The sequence below is a fragment of the Prionailurus bengalensis genome, chromosome D3 (genome assembly GCF_016509475.1).
Source record: "Prionailurus bengalensis isolate Pbe53 chromosome D3, Fcat_Pben_1.1_paternal_pri, whole genome shotgun sequence".
Classification (NCBI taxonomy): domain Eukaryota; kingdom Metazoa; phylum Chordata; class Mammalia; order Carnivora; family Felidae; genus Prionailurus; species Prionailurus bengalensis.
Genome location: NC_057356.1, coordinates 80,352,088 through 80,373,080, shown reverse-complemented (window position 1 = coordinate 80,373,080; position 20,993 = coordinate 80,352,088). Strand labels below are relative to the sequence as shown.

Here is a 20,993-nt window from a genome sequence, read left to right as displayed (position 1 = left end):
TCCAGTTGAAAGCTGGGCCACTGTGTGGCCAGGCCCTTCTTCAGAAAGTGCTGGAATTCCTCCCTGGAGTCCTCAGCTCCTATCAGTTGAGTGTGCTGTACATGGAAAGGGTTCCCCTTGGCTTCCTAGAAAGCTCCCCATGACTGCAGAGGCAAAAATGGCTGCCAGCAAGGCTCCCACCAGAACAGTGGTGGGGATGAGGGGTGGCCTCCCTGGCTCCACGGAGGTCTCCAGGGCACCCCTGGGGGACAGCAGGTTCTCAGCTCACAGTTTGCAGACTGGAAGGGGGAAAGCAGCGGACCCCAAGCAGGTTCCGGGCCTCCCCAGCAACACCCCTGGGGTTGTGGTTCTGCCGCATGGTCAAGGCTAGTCCTGGTTTAGTGGGATGATCTGAGTTCGAAGGGCAGGGGCCCAGGGAGAGGCCTGGCTGTCCTCCCTGAGGTCCAATGGCTGATGCCCTTGTCACACACCTCAGAGAGGTGCCCACCCCCGTGCCTGCATCCAGCTCTACTCAAAGGCTCATCTCTGAGAGTAATAAAGCAGAGACTTGTCTCTGGGATTCCTGGCTTGACCCTTGAACCTCGGTAATGGTGCTGGGCCAGAATTCCCCACAAAGCCCTGGTCTCTGTGGGCCTTCGGGTAGGACTTGCTGCTGGTGGTGATGACAAGGGGCACCCGGAACAGAAAACTGCGAACAGGAGGGAGCAGGGGAGAAGTGTGTGTGTGTGTGTGTGTGTGTGTGTGTGAGTGTGTGTGTGTTGGCATCAGAGGGGTTGGTGGGGAGCTGCTGAGCTGGTCCTGCAGCTGGGCTGACATGTGAGCTGGGTGGTGGTGGGCCCCATGACCCTAAGGGAACGGCAATACCGTGGCCTCCATGGACATCCATTGTCTGCCTTGGGACCCTGAGAAAGAGCTAGAAAGTCTCACACATTTAGTTTCCTGGACAGGCAGCCTGCAGAGCAGGCCAGCTGGCAAATGGCTTTCTACCTCTCACCCTCCCTGGCGGATGAGAGCTCCGGAGGGGGCCGTCGGCCCTAGAAGCTTCCTGCTGCCTGTGCTACGGAGGCAGCAGCCTCTGTGACGTTAATCAGCAAAAATGGCTGGAGAGTTTCCAGATCTCAGGGAAGAGCCTGCTCTGGACCGAGCGCGTCCCCTTGCAGATTCCCATGTTGGCATCCTCCACCCCACCGCGTGATGGTGTTAGGAGGTGGGGCCTTTGGGGGGGGTGCCTAGGTCAGGAGGGTGGGGCCCGGTGAGCGGGGTCAGTGCTCTTGTGAGAGACGCCAACCCTTCCAGAAGTCAGCCGTCTGCAACCAGCACAAGGGCCCTCACCAGAACCAGGCCACGCCGGCATCCGCTCTCAGACACCCAGCCTCCAGAAATGCGAGAAAGAAGTTTCTGCCGTTTCCCAGCCACCCAGTCGGTGGGATTTTGTCATAACAGCCTGAACAGACGAGGACAGAGCCCAACTTGGGCGACTGGCCCATCCATGCACCCGGCACTCTGTTACCACCTCCTTAGATCCTCCTTTCTCTTCCTGGGATTTCTCCCCCCGCATCATGGCCCACTCCCGGCACTGGGACTGCACCTGTTGGGGGGCTCTCAGCTCTCTTCCTACTTTTCCTCTCCTGTCTCCTCCGTCCACCTCCTTCCCTCTTCCCTGATGCCGGGAACTCCTGGTTCTAACAGCTCAGAGCGCGCGGCTTGCAGCCTAATGATATCCAGCCCCGGGAACTTGGCAAAACACGGAACAGACAGAAAGGCACCCCTCATCCCAAATCCCACTGCAGCCACCCACAGCTGTGCGCAGGGCAACTGCAGCGCGGACTGGCTGCTGCCCATCTGCTGTCACCCCCACCTTTCCCAAGTGACATCTTCCAAAATCAAAGACACTGCCCAGCTGTCAAAATAAGGGTTCGTATTTTCATACACAGGACAATGACTGCTGAAAAGAGATGATGTAAACACACAAACAAACGAAGTGGAGGAAGGGGGGGGCTGGTGGCTTGCCTTCCTCCAAATTCATCCTTCTCACAGAAGCAGGGACCGAAATGATGACCTTCGTGAGTCCTTAGAACAGCAACTGACAAGCACATCCTCCCAGCCATAAAGGCTTGCATCAAAGGAAACCAGAAAAAGGGATGAAGGTTTTGATCTCCAGAGGAGAAAGAGGGAGCGCGCTAAGTGCTCAGGACAAAGGGATGGCCAAGCCCTCGAGTTAATTATTCGTTCTGCCCCAGCAGAACAATGTTTAATGAGCACCGCAGAAAGCAAAGTGAATTTCTAACAGAGATAACAAGGGCACCGAGACAGGCAACGAGGAAGCCTGGAGGCATAAAGGACGTTGACCTTCTTAAGCATTTAGTGAGGCTGCCCTTCCTTTCTTGAGAAACACCCCTCGTGGACACACCTCCTTGCTAAAATTATATAGACTTTCTCACATCAAACGAAAGGCCCAGAATAGGGCGAAAAGTGAAGAAATTAAGGTCCTTACTCTTGCCCTGTCACCCTGAACAAATCACTTAAATGTTCTCTGCCTCACTTTCCCCCGTTACAAGACGGGGAATCCTAAAACCAGGATTATTTGGAGGCTCACATGGGATCCCAATCGGGGAAGCCGAGTGTGGGCCACCTGGGGCCCTCCGTGGGGTGAGTGACACTGTGTATGGAAATGCCAACCCACTGACCACCTGCCAAAGTGACTGAGTTTATTTTTAATGTCGTTGAACTTCATACAACATCATGATAGCCTGCAGCGGGTGTTTCTCTGTGCCTGCCCCACCCACAACTTGTGTGTCAAAGCTCTCCACCTGCCATCATGCAATAAGGTCAAAATCAGATCCAGGAGGAAAACGCTAGGCTCTCATGCCCTTGAACTCCATGCCGGCCTCTAGCGTGGGGAGGCCAGCCCGGGTCATTAGTAAGCAAAGAAGGCTGTGGGACTATGGTCTTTTAGGCCCAGTGGTAGCTACTGAGAGCTGGCCGTGGTGATCCAAACCCATGCAGCTGTAAAATCATCCATCTACAAGCCCAAATACCCCAGAGCAAGAAACTGAGGGGCAGCTCCCACAGGTTCTGCAGGGGCTAGAGCATCATACAAATCCCAGCCTAATAAAAAGGGGCGTGTCTCCCTCAAAGGAGTGTTGCAAGGATTCTTGGTCCCTCAGTTAATCCGGAGACCTCAGAACAGAGCTGGAAAGCCAGGTGGCTCTTCCTGTGGTGTAGACACCGGCTGCAGTGTGGAATAAATCTTCCAGCAGGCAGAGTCTCCAGAAGTCACATCGAGTAACCAAAAGTCACTGAGGGGCAAAGGAGTGAGGCCACGTGGGGACCCCAAATTCTCCCACTGTCCACCGGTGGTTAATCTGATAGTGGAGGTCCAACACCGTGAGGCTAGGATGGCATCTGCAGACTCGCGACTGACTGCGGACAAGTCACGATGATGTCGCCACCCCTGCCATCACTGGAGTTTCTGGGTCCAGGAGGTAAGTGAGAAGGTGGCTCTTTGTGCCCATGCAATTTGTCCTTTCTACTTCAGTGTCATATGGAAACTATAGTGGCTGTGCTTACATGAACCATTTAGTAAATGGACTGCAGAATGGAGAGAAATATCTGGAAGGGACACCAACATAACCAGGGATGAAAGTGACTCTGTGATGAGCAAGCAGTTTCTGAAACGGCCCTGCCCTACTCTGTCTGGGACAGTAATCGGCAGTGGCTTCAGATGAGATGCCAGTGTATTTGAAACTATGTACTGGACGGCATGTTATGGGGTCTCTTAGATAGATGCATGCCCTTTCTAGGAGAAGCAAGCTGTCCCCACTTGTAGCCAATGTCGTGCGGCCTAAGACACACTCTCCATAGCTGATCAGAACAGATGTGGCCCGATTCTGAGGACAGCCTTAGCAAAGTAATTCAAGGGCCAGTCCACTCCTCTCTCAGAAATCAGAGCTAAGAGGCAGTCGGTGATGGAAGGGGACTCAGAGATCTGGAGAGGTCTGGAGAGAACAGGATCCGTGAGTAGGTAGAGGAAGCCAGTGGAGGGCCGGGGAACACCCAGGGGAGGGCGTCTAGGGAGAAGCAGAGACGCTCGGGGACTAGGGTCCTGCTGGCCAGCGTGCAGAGTCCCCAACCCCTGATAGTGTCCCATGTCAGTTGTCACCTGTCACGGGTATCCTGAAAGTGAACTTTTTTTTTTTTTTTTTAAGTAACTTAAGACTCTTACTATGAAAAGGGCCTAACTTGAGCAGATAGCATGGGCCCTACTGGTCTAGGAAATGATAATATTCTATGTGGGTGATAGGGATCTGGTGATCTAGCAATTGCCTAGAAATTAGGCCTCAGCATTGTCATCAAAACACACAGGGGGCGCCTGGGTGGCGCAGTCGGTTAAGCGTCCGACTTCAGCCAGGTCACGATCTCGCAGTCCGTGAGTTCGAGCCCCGCGTCAGGCTCTGGGCTGATGGCTCGGAGCCTGGAGCCTGTTTCCGATTCTGTGTCTCCCTCTCTCTCTGCCCCTCCCCCGTTCATGCTCTGTCTCTCTCTGTCCCAAAAATAAATAAACGTTGAAAAAAAAAAAAACTTTTAAAACACACAGGAGCCTTGGTTTCTCAGCATATCCACCCTGAGTACATTTTAATGCCCTAATGACTAAGATAGCTGCTTACTTTGATGTTCCTTATTCTTGCTATCGTTAGTAAGGCTAAGGGCTGCTTTTATCGTGATTACTGTTTACAGTCTTCATCTTCTCCAGTAAACGGGAGGCCAGGCGGGGAGAAGGAGAAGGCAAATGCATCGTTCCCTTTCCAGTGTGAAACAATGGCTGGGTTTCTTTAGCGTCAGATGAAAAGACAGGAAAAGACAGAAAAAGCCAGGGACTCCTGGGGACCCAGAGAATGAGACATGTCTGGCCAGCAAGCTAAGCCAAGGTCCTGCGAATTCCCCAGGGGCATCTGTGCAAACCTCTTCAGGCCTCCCGAGCAGGTTCTTTCTGGCTAAAGCCCGCTGCCTCCGTGGGGTTACTTACTTCCAAGCCCTGGTCCGTCTGCACAGCTGCCTTTTCTGCTCCCACGCGGAAGTGTGATTTCCAGTTGGAGGTGGTTGTTAATTTGGAGACTGGAAAAGAGCACGAAGTATCCATCAGAGGGACTCCCTGTGGGGCTCTGGGGGTAGGGTGCCCATAAGTCCTAGCCATGCCCCAACCGGCTTTTTGGGGTGGTGTTGGATGCTCACAAGACAGGAGTGCCCGGAAGCTTCCCAGACAGGGCTGCCTTGCTGACTGAGGAGGACACTTCCAAAGGGCTCCTGTGCAGGCCAGGTGACCTACTTAGTGCCGTGCGGGGGTTGCAGGATGATCTTCACGGGCCCTGGGTGGCACAGAGCCGCACCACGCCCACCCCCCGGACTCCCGGCTGAGGAGGCCCTTCCTCACTTTTCTGTCTAAACGCCTCCTCCTCTGCGCTGGTGTCCAGGCAGCAGCCAGGGAGATTTCCGACAAGGCGGCGAGCTGCGGAAACAGTGGCGTGGTCACCTGGCCCTTAAAACCGGCTCTACCGATGGAGGTCACATCAGGGCCACTGGGCCGTTTTGTTCCAGGACCAACCTGCCGTTCACCTCAGCTCTACCTCCTTGAGAGGTGGAGGCCAGAGGGCAGGGCGTATCATCCTGAGGGCTCCGGATGGGTCTCAGAAAACCCATGACCCCTGGAAGCAGCGGGTGACACCTCGTGACCCCCTGGGAGCAGCGGGTGACACCTTGTGGGCCTGTGCATTTTTCTGGGAAAATTCCATAGAGTTTGTCCAGCATCTTGGAGGCATCTGTGAGCCCAGAAGGGTTTAAACCACTGACCTAGGGGTCTTCTTGTAGGAAAGGAAAGATGATTGGAGTCCTAGGGTTTTCAGGAATAGGAGGTAGACAAGAGACTCCCGTGTTTCCCACTAAGAAGCCTGGGACACAGGGGAGAGTCTGGGCTCTGGCATCAGGATTGCACCCCTGTCTTGTGAGCCTGGTGTGTCCACTACAGATCTGAGACCCAAAGCCTTTCCCTTGATGCATGAAGCCTTTCACGGTGTCGTGCATCCCTCCTGGGATCCCGTCTCCTACCCTCTCCGATTCCCCAGGCTTCCTGCATTTACAACCTCTTCCCTGAATGTTCTCTTCCCCTTCACGCTCAGACCACACCGGGCTCGGTCCTGAGGGCACTGCGGCTGGGAGCCCCTCAGGTGATGCCCGTCCTCCCCTCCCGGCCAGCGAGGGCCAGGTTTTCCCATTGCTCTTCCAGGACTTACCCCTCCCTCCTCCCTAAGCCCGCCACACCTCACCCTTCCCTCCTCACTTCCCCAGTATGCCTTGTAATAGGGGTCTCCAGAAAGACAGAACCAATAGGATATATGCAGATCTACAGAAAGATTTATTACGAGGGACTGGCTCATGCAACTATGGAGGCCTGCCATCTGCAAGCTGGAGGCCCAGGACAGCGGGAGGCCCAGGATACCTGGGCCCAGGACAACCAGAGACCCAGGATAGCTGGGCCCAGGACAGCTGGAGGCCTAGTCTTGTCTAAACACCTGAGAACATGGGCGCCTCAGTTAAATCACACCCCTGCCGGCTCCATGTCCGTGCTCACGTGGCTGCGTCTGCTGAAGAGAGTCACCAGCCCCACGGGGCCGCCTCTCTTTACGCACACACGCACACGACCGACCACTCAGGGCCCTTCCTGCTGCCCCACACTCGCCCATCTCCCCGGTCCACTCCTGCCTGCTTTCCCCTCGTCAGACCCCCTCAAACGCCTCTTCGTCCACCCCCCCCCCCACCCCCCAGCTGCTCACCGGGTCCTAACTTCACACTACGAGTGTCATTTCCTCAGACTTCATTTCCCACCGCCCCGCCACTCCCCCCAGCATCTGTGTCACACCCTGTGCCCTCCCTCCCTCGGGGTGCGGGGGCCAACTGTCCCTGCTCACCTTTGCAGCGAGACTCTTCTGTTCACAGTCACGGTCACTCGCTTTTCCCCTCCCCTTGTTGGCTGGAGCCACGCCACTCAGCCTCTTAACTCCGCTGCTCCGTGGAAACCGCCCTTGCCAGAGTCACCGGTCGCCTCCTCCGTTGTCAAGCCTCAGTCCTCACCTTAGCGACCTGTCAGCACCCCTGCCTTGAGACACGTGCGTCACTTGTCTTCCCAGACACCACACTCTTCTGGATTTTCACCTACTCCCAGGTCCTTCCCTTCCTCTGTTGGTGGGCGCCTCCTCACCTCTCTGGCCACTGGAGTGAGCCAGGGCTCGGTCTTTGGACCTCCTCTCTGGCCTGTCTACGCGCACCAGCCTGCTGATAAATGCCAGCAATATGGTGATGGCTCCCCAGTGTCCCTCTCCAGCCCGGACTACTCCCCACGGGCCAGACTCCTGTGTCCAACCAGTCAGTCCACACCTCTGTGCGGGTTTCCAGTAGGCCTGCCCTTTGCAGAGTTCTCCCCACCTCGCCAAGCCCATGACCTTCTGAGAGAATTAGTGCCTGAGAAGTCATGAAGTCACCCTTAAAAACGTCCTTGACTCTGGCAGACACGTAAGCAAGAACAACTCCAAGAGCTGGATGTTGTCAAGGAGAAGGACTTCCTCCCCAAAGAAGGCTTCAGGTAGAGTCTGGGGAGATCAGGAGAAAGGAAAGACTCCTGTGAGGTGAGGATGAGATCATGGAGGAAAATGGGCAGGGCCTGCCCTTCAGAGGTCAGACCAGAACCTAATCCGGGAACTTCGCCCTTCCCAGAGCAGGGAACCCTCACAAAGCCTGTCTCACAGGAAGGAGTCTATCACTTCCCGGGACCAGGGGCTACAGCACTCTCCCTTTTCTCAATGGGAGTTTCGTTATTTCTACTTCATGACTGCGTGTCGGCTGTGGGGTGTGGGGCAGACAACTTATCCCCCTTAGTGCACTGGTCACCGGATCATGTGGTCTCAAGGGAAAAGAACGTACGTGACCTGGAGATCCTGGATGTGACCTTGGGTTGTCTCCCTAGAGAAGGGGATGAGTATTTCTGTGTGTGGGAAGAAGAATGAGATGGTCTGGTGACCAAAGCGACGTACTGTTGCAGAGACAGTGCAATTTCCCTTCCTCTTGGGCACACAGGAAAAGGATGTTTCCCAGTCTCCTTTGTAGTGGGTGGGGCGGCGTTACAAGATTAGACTGATGTAAGACAGGCAAAGACTGGTCCATAAAAAGTTACCCTTATGTAATTTTCCCTTTTATCCCCTCCCAAGGTGACCTTGGAGGCATATGTTGTGGACGTCAGTGTCACAGGATGGATGCAGCCCAGGTCCCTAAATGACTACATGACACAGAGTCCCTGGATGACCTACTGACCCTCCCTAGCTTCCATTCTTTTTCCATCTCAGATCCCATTGGACTTGAGGGAAGCGAGCAAGACTTTTATTGCATTAGGTCACTGAGCTTTTAGGGTCGTGTGTTAGTTAGCCGATCCTGACTTATATAGAAGGCACTCAATAATTATGGTGACTGAACGTTCTAATTTCAGAGCCCAAGCTTTTAACCGCTACACTCTCTTGACTGGCCTTCTGGATGCTCTCTCCCCCTTTCTTTATAACATTCCTTTCTGAGTTTAAAAATATTATGTGCTCAGAAACCAACACCACCACCACCAACAAAACCAAACTGATTAAAAAATGGGCACAGGACTTGAACAGACGTTTCTCCAAAGAAGATGTGCAAATGGCCAACAAGCAGTTGAAAAGATGCTCCCAACATCACAGCCTATCAGGGAAATTCAAATCAAAACCACCATGAGCTATCACCTCACCCCGATTATGATGGCCACTCTCCAGAAACCAGAAAATACCAAGGGTCAGCGAGGATGTGGAGAAATCAGAATACTTAGCCACTGCTGGCGGGAATACGAAATGATGCCATGCTCCGGAAAAAAGCACAGCAGTGCCTCAAAAAATTAAAAGCAGAACCACCCATATGACCCGGCAATTCCATTTGTGGACAAATGCCCCCAACAACTGAAGGCAGGGCCTCGAAGAGATGCTCTGCTTTATTTACAGCAGGATTATTCACAATAGCCAAAGGCAGAAGCAACCCAAGTCTCCATCAAGAGATGAAAGGATAAATGAAATGTGTCACACACATACGCTGGAATTATTATTCAGCCTTAATAAGGAAGGAAATTCTGACCCACGCGACAACATGGTTGCCTCTTGGAGACAGTTTGCTAAGTGAATACGCCGGGCGCTAAGACAAATACTGAATATCACAGATTCCACTCAACGTGAGGTTCCTAGAGTAGTCAAATTCACAGAGACAGAAAGTACAATGGTGGTTGCTGCAGGTTCACGGGGTGCGGGGGGCGGGGAGAGGGAATGGGGAGCCGTTTAATGGCTACAGAGTTCTAGTTTTGCAAATGCAAACAGCTCAGAGATTGGTTGCACAGTGTGAATGTACTTAACACTGCCGGACTGTATGTATCCTTAAAAATTGGTTAAGTGGTAAATTTCATGTTAAGTGTATTTCACCACGATTAAAACTCTTTAAGAGGTTATTATGTGCTGGCTTTTAAAACATAACAACATAGAAAGGAAGTTTCAAAAAACGGCATCCTCTCTCACTCCAGTAGAGATTGCCACTGTTTGAGAGGCTTTTTATGGAGCCAAAGCGGAGTTGTTTCATAAAACACTGATTCCGCAGCACCCAGCGAAAGCCCGTTCTGGTGGAGAAAGAAATCCTGTTATATAGGGTGAGAAGGAGCCCACTTTCCGCTCGCAGGCAGGCTGGAACAGCTCTAGGATTTCTCCGTCTTCACATTTGAATTTGGTGAATATTGTCCTTGTAACAAGAAGCTCAGCGGCCCGAGACAGAGGCCAGCGTTTGGGCAACCTAGAATCAATTCTAGATTCAGGACTGTACAAATTGATACCTGGGGCATTTCCTCCTTTCATCTACACACACATTCATTCATTGAATAAATACTTGTTGATCGTCTACACACACTAGACACTGTGCTTCAGGCTCAGGAGACAGCAGTGACTAGAAGAGGATGTTTACCTTCTAGTTGGGGAGAAGAACTGCGTACACGTAAACCAACAGAAATTGCAAACTGTGACGGGCTCTGAAAAAAAAAAATGCACAGGGTAGAGATATGGAAAGGAAGGGGGGAGTTGACATTTGAGCTGAGACCTAGAAGATGGGAATGAGCTCCCACAGAAAGCGCTGGAGACACAAGAGGACATGTGAACAGACCAAAGGAATCTGTGGCGATGGGGTCAGAGCAGTGGTTGCCTCTGGAAGGGTACTGACTCAAAGCAGGGGGCGGGGGGAGCCTTCTAGCCTGCTGGCATCTATATCTCTACTCTGGTGAATATCTATGTACAGAATTATGTAAAAGCTCACTGTGCTGCACACTTTAAAGTTTGTGCACTTTACTACATGAAGGTTATACAGTAATAAAAATAAAATAAAATACCCCTTCCCAAAAGAGAAAAGAAAGGGCGGAGGTGGGGGGAGGTTCCAGGTGGAAGGAAACTTAAGCACAAAGGCCTACAGGTGCGGCTGGCTTGGGTGGGACAGCAGGTGGTCCCAGGAGGAAGGCAGAGGCCCAGGGGCCAGGGGCCAGAGGACAGTGGGATGAGTGATCACGCTTCACATTAACAGCAGTCATCCCTGGGGAGACAATTAAGATCGGGGCTCCGAGACCAGGGTTTTTAACTGTTAACTCTCAACACAAAAATGTTTTTGAACAAGTCTTCATGTCTCACATGTATCATTTTAAAAATAGATAAATGAGGCCATTTGTTTTTGCTTTGTTTTTTCCCTGCCTTTCCATCTGCTTGTTCTAAGGAGGCTGACGGCTCAGAAGGGCCTTTTCTTGTCTCCATCCGGAAAAGATCCAGGGGTGGGAAGCCCTCATGATTTCTTCTAATCAGGCCTGCGGTCCTAAACCGTCCACTCAGAGAATCATCATTTCTTGCTTCTGGGAAGGACACTTCACTCACCCAGCACCGACCGAGTGCTCACATGCGCAAGACATTTCTTGTTCCGCAGATATTCCCAGGTCCAATCTCTCCCTTCTCCTTTCACGATGGAGCCAAATGCAGAGACCGCAAACCTGAGACAGCTGGGTAGGATCCCGGGGCGATGGAGAAGGGGAGAAGATACCCCAAAGGAAAAATTTCCCGACCTCGTGGGCCTGCCTGCCAGTCTGGGCTCCAGGGCGCAATCCGGCTGAGGCCCTGGGGATGGGCTGATGGGAGCAGAGGAGCGTTTTCAAGACCACCAGCCCTGGGGAAAGCTGTGTCTCGCGCCTCTTGGAAAGTGTCCTCTCTCGCCTCCTTGCAGACGAGCACTGGTCGGCGCCCACCTCCCCGCCCGGCCTCCAGGCCCCCGTCGGCTCCGAGCGTGCAGGCGGCCGGGCTGTCTCGTCCTCCCGGGGGCCCCGTCGGCCTTCAGCAGGGGCCACCGCAGGTGGGACCGGGCTGTCGCCAGCATCTTTCTGGACAGTCAGCATCCTCCGTCCTGGCATTACAGCAGCCCTCGGGGCAGCCTCCTCTGGAGCGGGGAGGTCCTCTGGGCGCCTCTCTCTCGGTGCCGCAAGGGGCAGGAGAGGCGAGCAGGGGTGTCTCCGCCCACCTGGGGATCGAGCCGCGGGGAGTCTCACCCCCCCCCCCCGCCCGGTGTGCCCACCTCGCCGTTGGGAAGCCGCCCAGCGAGCTGGGGACCCCACGGCCCCAGGCTGCCCTCGGGGCGCATGCGACCTCCCCCACCTCCCCACCCCATGGCACCCACCCGCTGGGAAGCTGTGGGGTCGCGACCCGCCCCCCCCGCCCCGGGCCACCCGCCCCCTCCTCCAGCCCCTGCGCCCCCAAACCCAGCGGGACCCTGGGTCTCCTGCGGTTCCACGTGAGGGTCTCATCCCAGCGCTGCACTGAGGCCTCCGCCCCAACATATTTTTGTCAAATGGATATTTTCAAACATAGATACTGGAGGAGGAGGAGTTGGAGCCTGAACTTGGTCGCAGGACAGGCTGAGACGACCCTGCGGCCGCCCTTGGGGAGGGCAGGAGTCCTCTGTCCTGTCGGCTCCTTCCCTACATCCCCAAAAGGCCCGATTTCCAGGGCAGCCACACCTCACTCCGTTGCATTCCGGAATCGGGGTGAGAACTGCCAAATTGCCAGAACAGATTCACTGCGGGGCCTCGTTGGCCCTGCAGTGAGGTTCCCGGTCCAGCACAGAGAGGCTCTGGGCACAGAACTGCCTTTTAACACCCCCGGGGGTTTCTTTGTAATTCTGTGTGCCTGATTTCACGCACTTAAACACTTATTGTCAGGAGGGGCTGTGGCTCCCCCCACCCCCGGCCACACTGGACAGGTAGGTCACCTAAGGGTGCGTGGAGTCTGAGGAACACAGGTAGAGAGCAAGATACCTGTGCTCCCAAATGGTACGACTGAAGAAAGGGGTGTGCTCGACAGTCCTCACACAATCACAACGTCTACTTAGTTCCCTAATCACCAACACCTTAGATTCCCAGCGTCAGGAGACCTGGATTCTCCCGGCTGCGGCTTTTTGTCTTTAATCCTGTTGAGATCCGGCCCCATCCCTTCCCGTCCAGGGTCCTGTCTCCCTCGTCCAGTTTGAACCAAAAGATCCATCACTAGAGGAGACGAGCTTTCTACGATTCTGCCACTTGTCAGTGCTACCTCTGCGCCCCTCCCTCCTCCTCCCCTACCTCCCTCTCCTCCTCCCAAGTCACTTAGCAGGAGGTCTCCCCAGCCTCAGAGCTCAGCCTGAGGTTTCCCTACCCCCTTTCCCTACCCTCCAGCAGCACCTGCCACCTGGCCCCTTTCTAATGGCCTGTCCTGATGGCAGACGATTGCTTGTGACAAATGTCCCTCCCCTCCACCATCCATTTTGCTCTGTAGACAAAAGGGGCAGTGGGCTCTTTGGCCAGAAGAAACGTTCCTTTTTAGTAGAACTTCCTGCCAGCCTGGGGCAGGAGATGCTGTGTTTGTACCAGCACTGTGGGATAGAACTTTCTGCTATAACGGGAATGTTCTCATCCAATACGGTGGCCACTAGCTACATGAGGCTATTGAGCACTGGATATACGGCTAGGGCAACTGAATTTTAAATTTTATTTAAACATTTAAAAGTTTCAACAGCCATTTTGAGGTATAAAAGGCATCAATGAACTGCACGTGAAGTGTAAAAATTGATGTTTTGACACATGTGCCTGTGAAAGCATTACCACAATCACAATAGTGAATATGCAGAGCATGTCCAGAAGTTTCCTCACGCCACCCCTTTATATCCCTCTGTCGTTGCCCCCACCCCCACCCCCCATGCACACACTCAGGTAAGCACTGTTCCGCTTTCTGTCATTAGAGATTAGTTTGCATTCCTTAGGATATAACGTAAATGGAATCATGCCTTCTGTATATATATATATATATATATATTTGGGGGGAGGGGTCTGGCTTCTTTCATTCAGCAAAATTATTTTGAGATTCACCCACGTGGTCTCTGTTGGTTTCATTTTATTGCTGAATAATATTTAATTATGTGGAGATGCCACAAGGTCACCTGTTGATGGATTTTTCGGTGGTTTCCACTTTTTGGCAATGAACGCGTAAAGCTGCTATGAGCATTTTTGCACAAATCTTTGCAGAGACATAGGCTTTCATTTCTCTTGGGTAAATTCCTAAAAGTAGAATGGCTGGATCATGGTGGGTGTTTTGTTTACCTTGTTAAGAAACAGGCAAACTTAGGGGCGCCTGGGTGGCGCAGTCGGTTAAGCGTCCGACCTCAGCCAGGTCACGATCTTGCGGTCCATGAGTTCGAGCCCCGCGTCGGGCTCTGGGCTGATGGCTCGGAGCCTGGAGCCTGTTTCCGATTCTGTGTCTCCCTCTCTCTCTGCCCCTCCCCCGTTCATGCTCTGTCTCTCTCTGTCCCAAAAATAAATAAACGTTGAAAAAAAAAATTTAATAAAAAAAAAAAAAAAAAAAAAGAAACAGGCAAACTTCTCCAAAGTGGTGGTACCATTCCTGCCTGTTCCTCCACGAACCAGCCAACAACGGGTATGATCAGTCTCTAATTGTAGCCATTCTGACGGGTCTATAGGGGTATCTCATTGCTTTTTTTTTTTTATGTTTATTTTTGAGAAACAGAGAGAGACAGACAGAGTGCGAGTGGGAGAGGTTCAGAGAGAGAGAGAGAGAGAGAGAGAGAGAGAGAGACACAGACTCGGAAGCAGGCTCCAGGCTCCGAGCTGTCAGCACAGAGCCTGACGAGGGCCTGAACTCACAGACTGCACCATCATAACCTGAGCCAAAGTCGGACGCTTAACCGACTGAGCCACCCAGGCACCCCTCTCGTTGCGGTTTTAATTTTTATTTCCCTGCTGTCTCGTGATGTTGAGTATCTTTTCATGGGATTATTTGGCATTGGTATATCTTCTTCGGTGAAGTGTGCATTTTGTATTATATTGTTTTCTTACCACAGAGTTTTGAAGGTTCTTTACATATTCTAGATGCAAGTCCCTTATCAAATACGTGATGTGCAAATATTTTCTCCCAGGTGATTACTTGTCTTTTTAATTTCTGAATGTTTTTCAAAGAGGGGAGTTTTAATTCTGAGGAAGCCCAGTTTAATTTAGTCTCTTATGGGTGATGTTTTCAGTGGAGCACCTAAGAAATCTTTGCCTAGCCCAAAGTCGCAAAGGTTTTTTTCACTACGTTTTCATCTATAAATTTTATAGATCTTTTTTCCTTTCGATGTATGGTCCATTTTGAGTTAAATGGACCGTTAAATGCACTACTTTGCATATGGGGCAAGGCGGGGATTGTTCAGTTTTTTCAATACGAATATACAACTGTTTCAGTACCATTTGTTGAAAAGATCACCCTTTGTCCACTGAATCACCTTTGTCCCTTTATTGAAGATCAGTGTTTGGTGTCTGTGTGGGGTCTATAGCTGGACTCTCATATTCCACTGATCAGTTCATTTAAACCTAAACAGCCGCCTGTGGCTAGTGGCTACCAAGCTGGGCGTCTCAGGTTTAGACTGTAAGCATCTCAAGAAGGATACAATTTGTAATTCTCATCAGAGAAAGCTCTGCTGTAGGCTCCGGAATAATAATTATTTGAACATTCTTACCATATGGTTGCTAAAGGGGAACTAGACTCCCCCTGTTGCCCAGGAAGTGGACTGCAATTTTCCTCCTTCGGTTTACTATCGGGCTGCAGACCCAAGGAGACGGGAGGGCTCCAGGCTCCGGGGTCCCACGTTCAAACCCTGACTCGGCACCTTACTGGCTGTGTGACTATAAGCCAGCTGCTTAGCCTTTCTCTGCCTCAGCTTCTTCATCTATAAAATGGGTATCATAATCATCACCTATTTCAAAGGATTGTTTGAGGATTAAATAAGGCATGGAGTGCTTAGGATAATGCCCAGTGCCTGATAAGGATCAAAACCTCGTCATTACCATTACCTCCTATGGAATAAAACACAGTAGCAGAAGAGGACGGTCTATACTTTCCGAGACCCCTTTTCCTTATCTTCAGAGAAGCTCTCGTATGTTTTAGCGCGTGTCGCAAACACTTTAGCCTCCGTACTTTCGGTAGCTTAATTAAGGTACTTACATATTTGTCCAAAGTCACACGGCTGCTGCAACTCCTACAGGAAGCCTCAGCTTAAAAACTGGCTCACTTATCCTTACTCCACGTGTCTCTGTAAATACAACAAGGAGGAACTCAGTCTTCCGTGTCCCACATAAGGTTCAAGGAATTATGAGGCAACACTGTAGGCCCACAATTAAGATTGAATTAATTCATATTCAATGAATACTGAACTTCAGAGAAGATGCTTAGCTATTCTGAAGCCTCGGGACATTGCATCTAAATCCAGGTTTTAAGTTTCTAAACTCTGTGCTTTTAACTTCATGATTTTCAAAATCAGTGCACATCTGAGCAGCCCGGAAGCCTGTGAGATGCCCCCCCTCAGCACCCCCACCCCTCCCAGGTATGCTACACAGTGGGGCAGGGTCCACGTTTCCCAGCCCCCCCCAGACGGCGCGCGGAGGGCCCTGGGATAAGCCCCTGGCCCACTGCATTCTGCCACTTTCAGTGGACTTTTCCAACTGTGTTCAATCAAGAATGAATTGCCACAGCAAACACACCTCCACTTTCCATTAGGCGGAAAGTCCGATTTCGGAGGGAGCTGGGATTCAGAACCAGCTTTGCACAATGATTTGTTTTCCCTGGGGCCAGACACACTGCGGAGAATCTCACTTTCTCTTTGCCGTGCTTTCCAATACAGCCGAACACGTGCGTATTTTCACACTGAACTTCAGAGCCTCAGACGCTTTGTTATCCGGAAGCATTAGGACATTGCCTCAGTTTGTCATGAGATGGGTGGGGTGGGAGGAATGTTCTGGAGACCCACAGGAAAAGCCCCTCCGTGAGGCTGGACTTCCCTTTCACTGTCCACGCACTGATTTTCCATCCTGTGGGAAGCAGACAGGATTAATGGTCTAGCTTATTGTCTTTTGTTCTGCCAAGGCCCTACGAAGGTCTGTGTGGGGCGGGGGGGGGGGGGGGGCTGTGTTCCAGAAAGGAGTCACAGATGCACTGAGGAGCCACAGGCCACACCTGCAGCCCCCGCTTGAAGCCTGCATTTAAAAACTGGCTTACTTCTTCTTTTACTACGCATGTCTCTATAAATAAATCACGGAGGAACTCAGCCTTTGTGTCCCAAATAAGGTTGAAGAAGTTATGGGGGGGCACGTCACTGGAGGCCCACGATTTCTGTCTTCCGGGCAAAGAATAAAAGGGGTCAGCAGTGGCCAAGCCCCCTGAAAGTGCCTGGCTGTCCCTACATGGAAGTGACTTGGATGCCCCCAGGGTCTACACCCACTGCCAGGTGACCTGTGCCAGCTCTGGGTCAAGGGCTCGGCAAACACTGAGGAATCCGTTTCTGGCACATCGATGAATGCACCAGGAAGTGCCACTGGGGACTGCTCGGTGTGGCATCGGACAAATGTAAAGACAGAGTGAAGCCCTCTGACTGGTTTCTGTCCCTTAACATTCCCACATTTCCATTTCATTGCAGTGGAAAGAACAAAGCAGAAACAGAATGAAAAGACAAAGGTTTTCAAAACTCGTACTGGACAAAACATTAACATCCAAAATATACAGAGAACTCTTAAAAGTCAGCATAAGAAAACAAACAACCCAGCTTTTAAGAATCAGCGAAAGAGGGGCGCCTGGGTGGCGCAGTCGGTTAAGCGTCCGACTTCAGCCAGGTCACGATCTCGCGGTCCGGGAGTTCGAGCCCCACGTCAGGCTCTGGGCTGATGGCTCGGAGCCTGGAGCCAGTTTCCGATTCTGTGTCTCCCTCTCTCTCTGCCCCTCCCCCGTTCATGCTCTGTCTCTCTCTGTCCCAAAAATAAATAAAACGTTGAAAAAAAAAATTAAAAAAAAAAAGAATCAGCGAAAGATCTGAACAGACACCTCACCAAAAAAGATGACAAACATATGAAAAGACGCTCCACGTTGTATGTCATTAGGCAACTGCAAATTCATACAATAATTACCACTACATACTTACTAGAATGGCTAAAATCCAAAGCACTGACAACATGAGATGCTGGTGAGGACAGCAGGAACTCCCATTCACTGCTGGCGGGGAAGCAAAATGGAAGTCATACAAAATGGAAGACAGTTGGACAGTTTCTTAGAAAACTAGACATATCCTACCATGCGGCTTAGCGACTGCACTCTTTGGTATCTACTCGTAAGTTGAAAATGTACATCCATATACACCCTGCACACGGATGTTTAGAGCAGTTTCACTCATAATCGCCAACTCCTGGGAGCAACCAAGATATCCTTCAGTAGGTGGATGGATGAATAAACTGTGGTCCATCCAGGCAATGGATTCTTCAGCAAAAAAGGAAATGAACTATCATTTCACGAACAGACACGGAGGGACCTTAAATGAGAATTACTTCACAAGGCGATCTGAAAAGGCTACGTGCTGTATGAATCCAACTAGGTGACATTCTGGAAAAGGCAAAACCATGGAGACAAGAGAATGATCACTGGTTGCTGGGGATGGGAGGGAAGGATGAGTAGGCAGAGCATGGGGGAGGGGGCAGGGAAACTACTCTGTAAGATACAATGGGGCCAAAATGTCATACATTTGCCAAAACCCACAGAATGCACGACACAGCAGTGAACCGAACGTAAACTAGGGGCCTTAGTAGCCAAGTTTCAATATTGGCTCATCCATCATAAAAAGGAAAGCTATAAAATGCATGTAGAGAATGATTGTATGGAATAAAAACGGTTAACATAAATAAAACAAAGTGCAGTCTGGTCCACAGAAAAGAGGCATTCCTAACTCTGAAAGGCCCTAAAATAGGAAGGCGGGTTTGGAATAGGAAAACATTTCTGAAGGGAATGTACCGATGTGTTAGAGCTCCCTGTAGGCTAGGGAGTGCATTATCGCTTGAGTGTATTAACCCTCACAGTGCCCCGTGGACACGCCTGCAACCTGTACGTTCGGGTAAGGGCGCTTACTCGGACGAGGCTCCAGCTCAAGTGGCCGTTTTAGGATTCAAACTAGACTTTGACGATCACTATGTCACATTGCCTTCAAAGAAAATGAGCAATTAGACGGAGTTTAAAAGACTGTCCAGGGACCTCCCTAAAAACAGACGTATGGTATCATTTGTTGGTTAATTAGATCCTCCCGAAATGCTTGCAAAGTGCTTGCCTAGCGGTGTCAACGTTGCCCCAGAAACGGAGTTCGTGCTCCTCTGTCAGGCAAGCTGCCCTCCCTCCCCTCACCCCTACTGTCCCGACGGCAAAGTTCAGCCACTCACCTTTTCCTATTACCATAAATCCCCCGGAGTCGAGTCAGATGTGGCTTCCCTGTAGGCCTCGCTGCTCCTGCATCGAGCCCAGCCCGTAAAAAGACAGCCCCTCCGGTGGCCCGGGGACTCTCTTCCGTCCCCCGGTGGCGTGAGGCTCAGGGGTGGCTTGTGGACCGGGTGGGGGCCTCCGGGGACCTAGCGGGGACCAGAGGCCGCGGCCGCCGGGAACCAGGCCCGCAGGCGCGGCAGCGCCCCCTGCCGGCCGCGGACCCGCGCTCAGGCCCGAGCGGGAGGCGGCGGAGGGACGGGAGGAAGGAAAGGCCGCGGCGGTGGAGCCAACGCACGGTCTCCGCGGCGAAGCCCCGCTCTCCGCCCCCCGCTCCCGACGGCGGTAGAGAGGGTCCCGCCGCTGCGCTGCGCACCCCCAGCCGAGCCCGGCGACGCGGCTTCCCCGGCGCCCGTTGGCTCCCGTTCCAAGCCGGGCCCGCTCAAGCCCGGCGCCCCCGGGTCGCCGGTCCCTTTCCCCCTGCCACCCCGCGCCGCTCCTCTAGGAAACATCGGCCCAGCCCGGGCGACCCCCCCCCCCCCCCCCCCCCACTGACCGCGATTCCTGATCCCTGCTGCACCTGCCAGTGATGGCCAATTCTTTCGGGGGGGGGGGAGCTCATTAAGGGCACACCCTCGCTCTCTCCATCTTCGGGTACTTCGGGGTTCTCATTCTCAACCTTCTTTGACGGCTCTGCTTTGCTCCCACTCCCCAAACTCTTCCCAAACAGGAACTTCCGTTCTGTAGATCTGAGTTTGGGTAAGGAAGGGCGAGTCCAGGGGACCTGTGTTTTTATTTAAACCCTTCAGGTGACTGCTGCAGGTGATCTTTGAGACCAGCGCGGGTCTAGCACGTGTCTGTCACTAAGCGCCACAAGTTTACCAGTGAGCAAAACAACTCCTGATTTTCTTGGCGACCTGCTTCTCCCGCCTCCCTCCCAGGTGCGGGATAGGCCCGCTCCTCCGTCGTGCCAACCATTCCACACACGGCCCACCGACATCCCCCCCCCCCCCCCCCCCCCCGCGGGCTCCCGCTAGCTCCGCCTGCCGTCTCAGCTCCTGGCCCGACACACACCCTCCGTGGCAGTGTGTCTTCCGAGACCCATGTGTGGTCATGAGGTTCTCTTTGCCTTGCCAAGTCTCCCCTCTTTGCCAGGGAACATCGGACTTCGTCCTTCTCGGCCCAATGAAGACGTTGTGCCTTTGAAAATCCTCCCCCAGTTCTCGGCAGGCGGAGTTCACCTCTCCAGTCCCTGTGATCCCACGCTTGTCACCCCGTCACAGCTAGTTGCGCCCCTTAGGACCCTCTGAGGTCCCAGCCAAGAGGTGTTTGCTAAACGTCTGCCTAAATGTGTGCAGGCCTCCTCAAGCACCAGATGCTTTTATTGCGCTAAGAAGACACAGCACCAAAAGGACAGAGTGCAAATTCCTACACTCCCACGTTGGAACCTTAAAGACCTTGGGAAGTGCATCTTTATTTAGAGGAGGTCGATAGAGGTCAGGGGTATACCTGACCTCTTTTTTTCAGACGGATTGTAAGGATTTCAGGCTCTGGTGTAACTGTTGAACTTTGCCAATGTAGGACGAAAGCAGCCGTCATGACCCGTACGTGAGTGGCTGTGTTCCAATAAACTTAGTTTGTAGACGCTGAAATTTGAATTTCACATACTTTGCACGTGTCAGGGACCTTATCTGTGGACCTTACGGGTTGCCAGTCTGAGAGCTACGTTCAACCCCGTGTCCTTTGGCACAAGACTCGGTATATATGAGCTTTATTTTTCGACTCAAAGGCCCCGCAAATGAAAACTTTACGAGTAGAGAAGAACCCAGAAACGTCACGCTAGAGGGTAAGGAGGAACAGAAACTACTCTTCAGGTAGATGGCATACAGCCAGAACTGTTCGTGCTGCCATCTAGAGACTGGGTAGCCTCGCCTGAGGTCTTCTCTCGGAACTCTTACCCCGCAAGGGCCCAGAAAACAGTCTCCCCTCCCATCAGCACACGGAGACGGCTGGGGTTGGGGTTTGTGTTCCTGACCACCCGCAACAAGGCCTTCAAATCGATTAAGC

The 20,993-nt window shown here is 52.4% G+C and overlaps 1 long non-coding RNA gene across 4 annotated transcripts; it reads right to left on the bottom strand.

Moving 5' to 3' along the window:
- Positions 1-1,901: 1,901 nt before the first annotated feature.
- Positions 1,902-20,439, bottom strand: LOC122470828. 4 transcript variants are annotated; one of them, XR_006294005.1, is made up of 8 exons: positions 18,890-20,437; positions 18,585-18,657; positions 17,611-17,681; positions 16,293-16,507; positions 15,645-15,732; positions 10,057-10,120; positions 5,027-9,718; positions 1,902-3,612 (listed from the first exon to the last, which is right to left on the bottom strand). It is a non-coding gene; the product is annotated as an uncharacterized LOC122470828 (long non-coding RNA). The 4 variants fall into 4 exon arrangements; XR_006294004.1 differs by having other exon boundaries at positions 5,027-10,120; positions 16,278-16,507; positions 18,890-20,439; XR_006294003.1 differs by having other exon boundaries at positions 5,027-10,120; positions 18,890-20,438.
- Between the last annotated feature and the right edge of the window lie 554 nt (positions 20,440-20,993).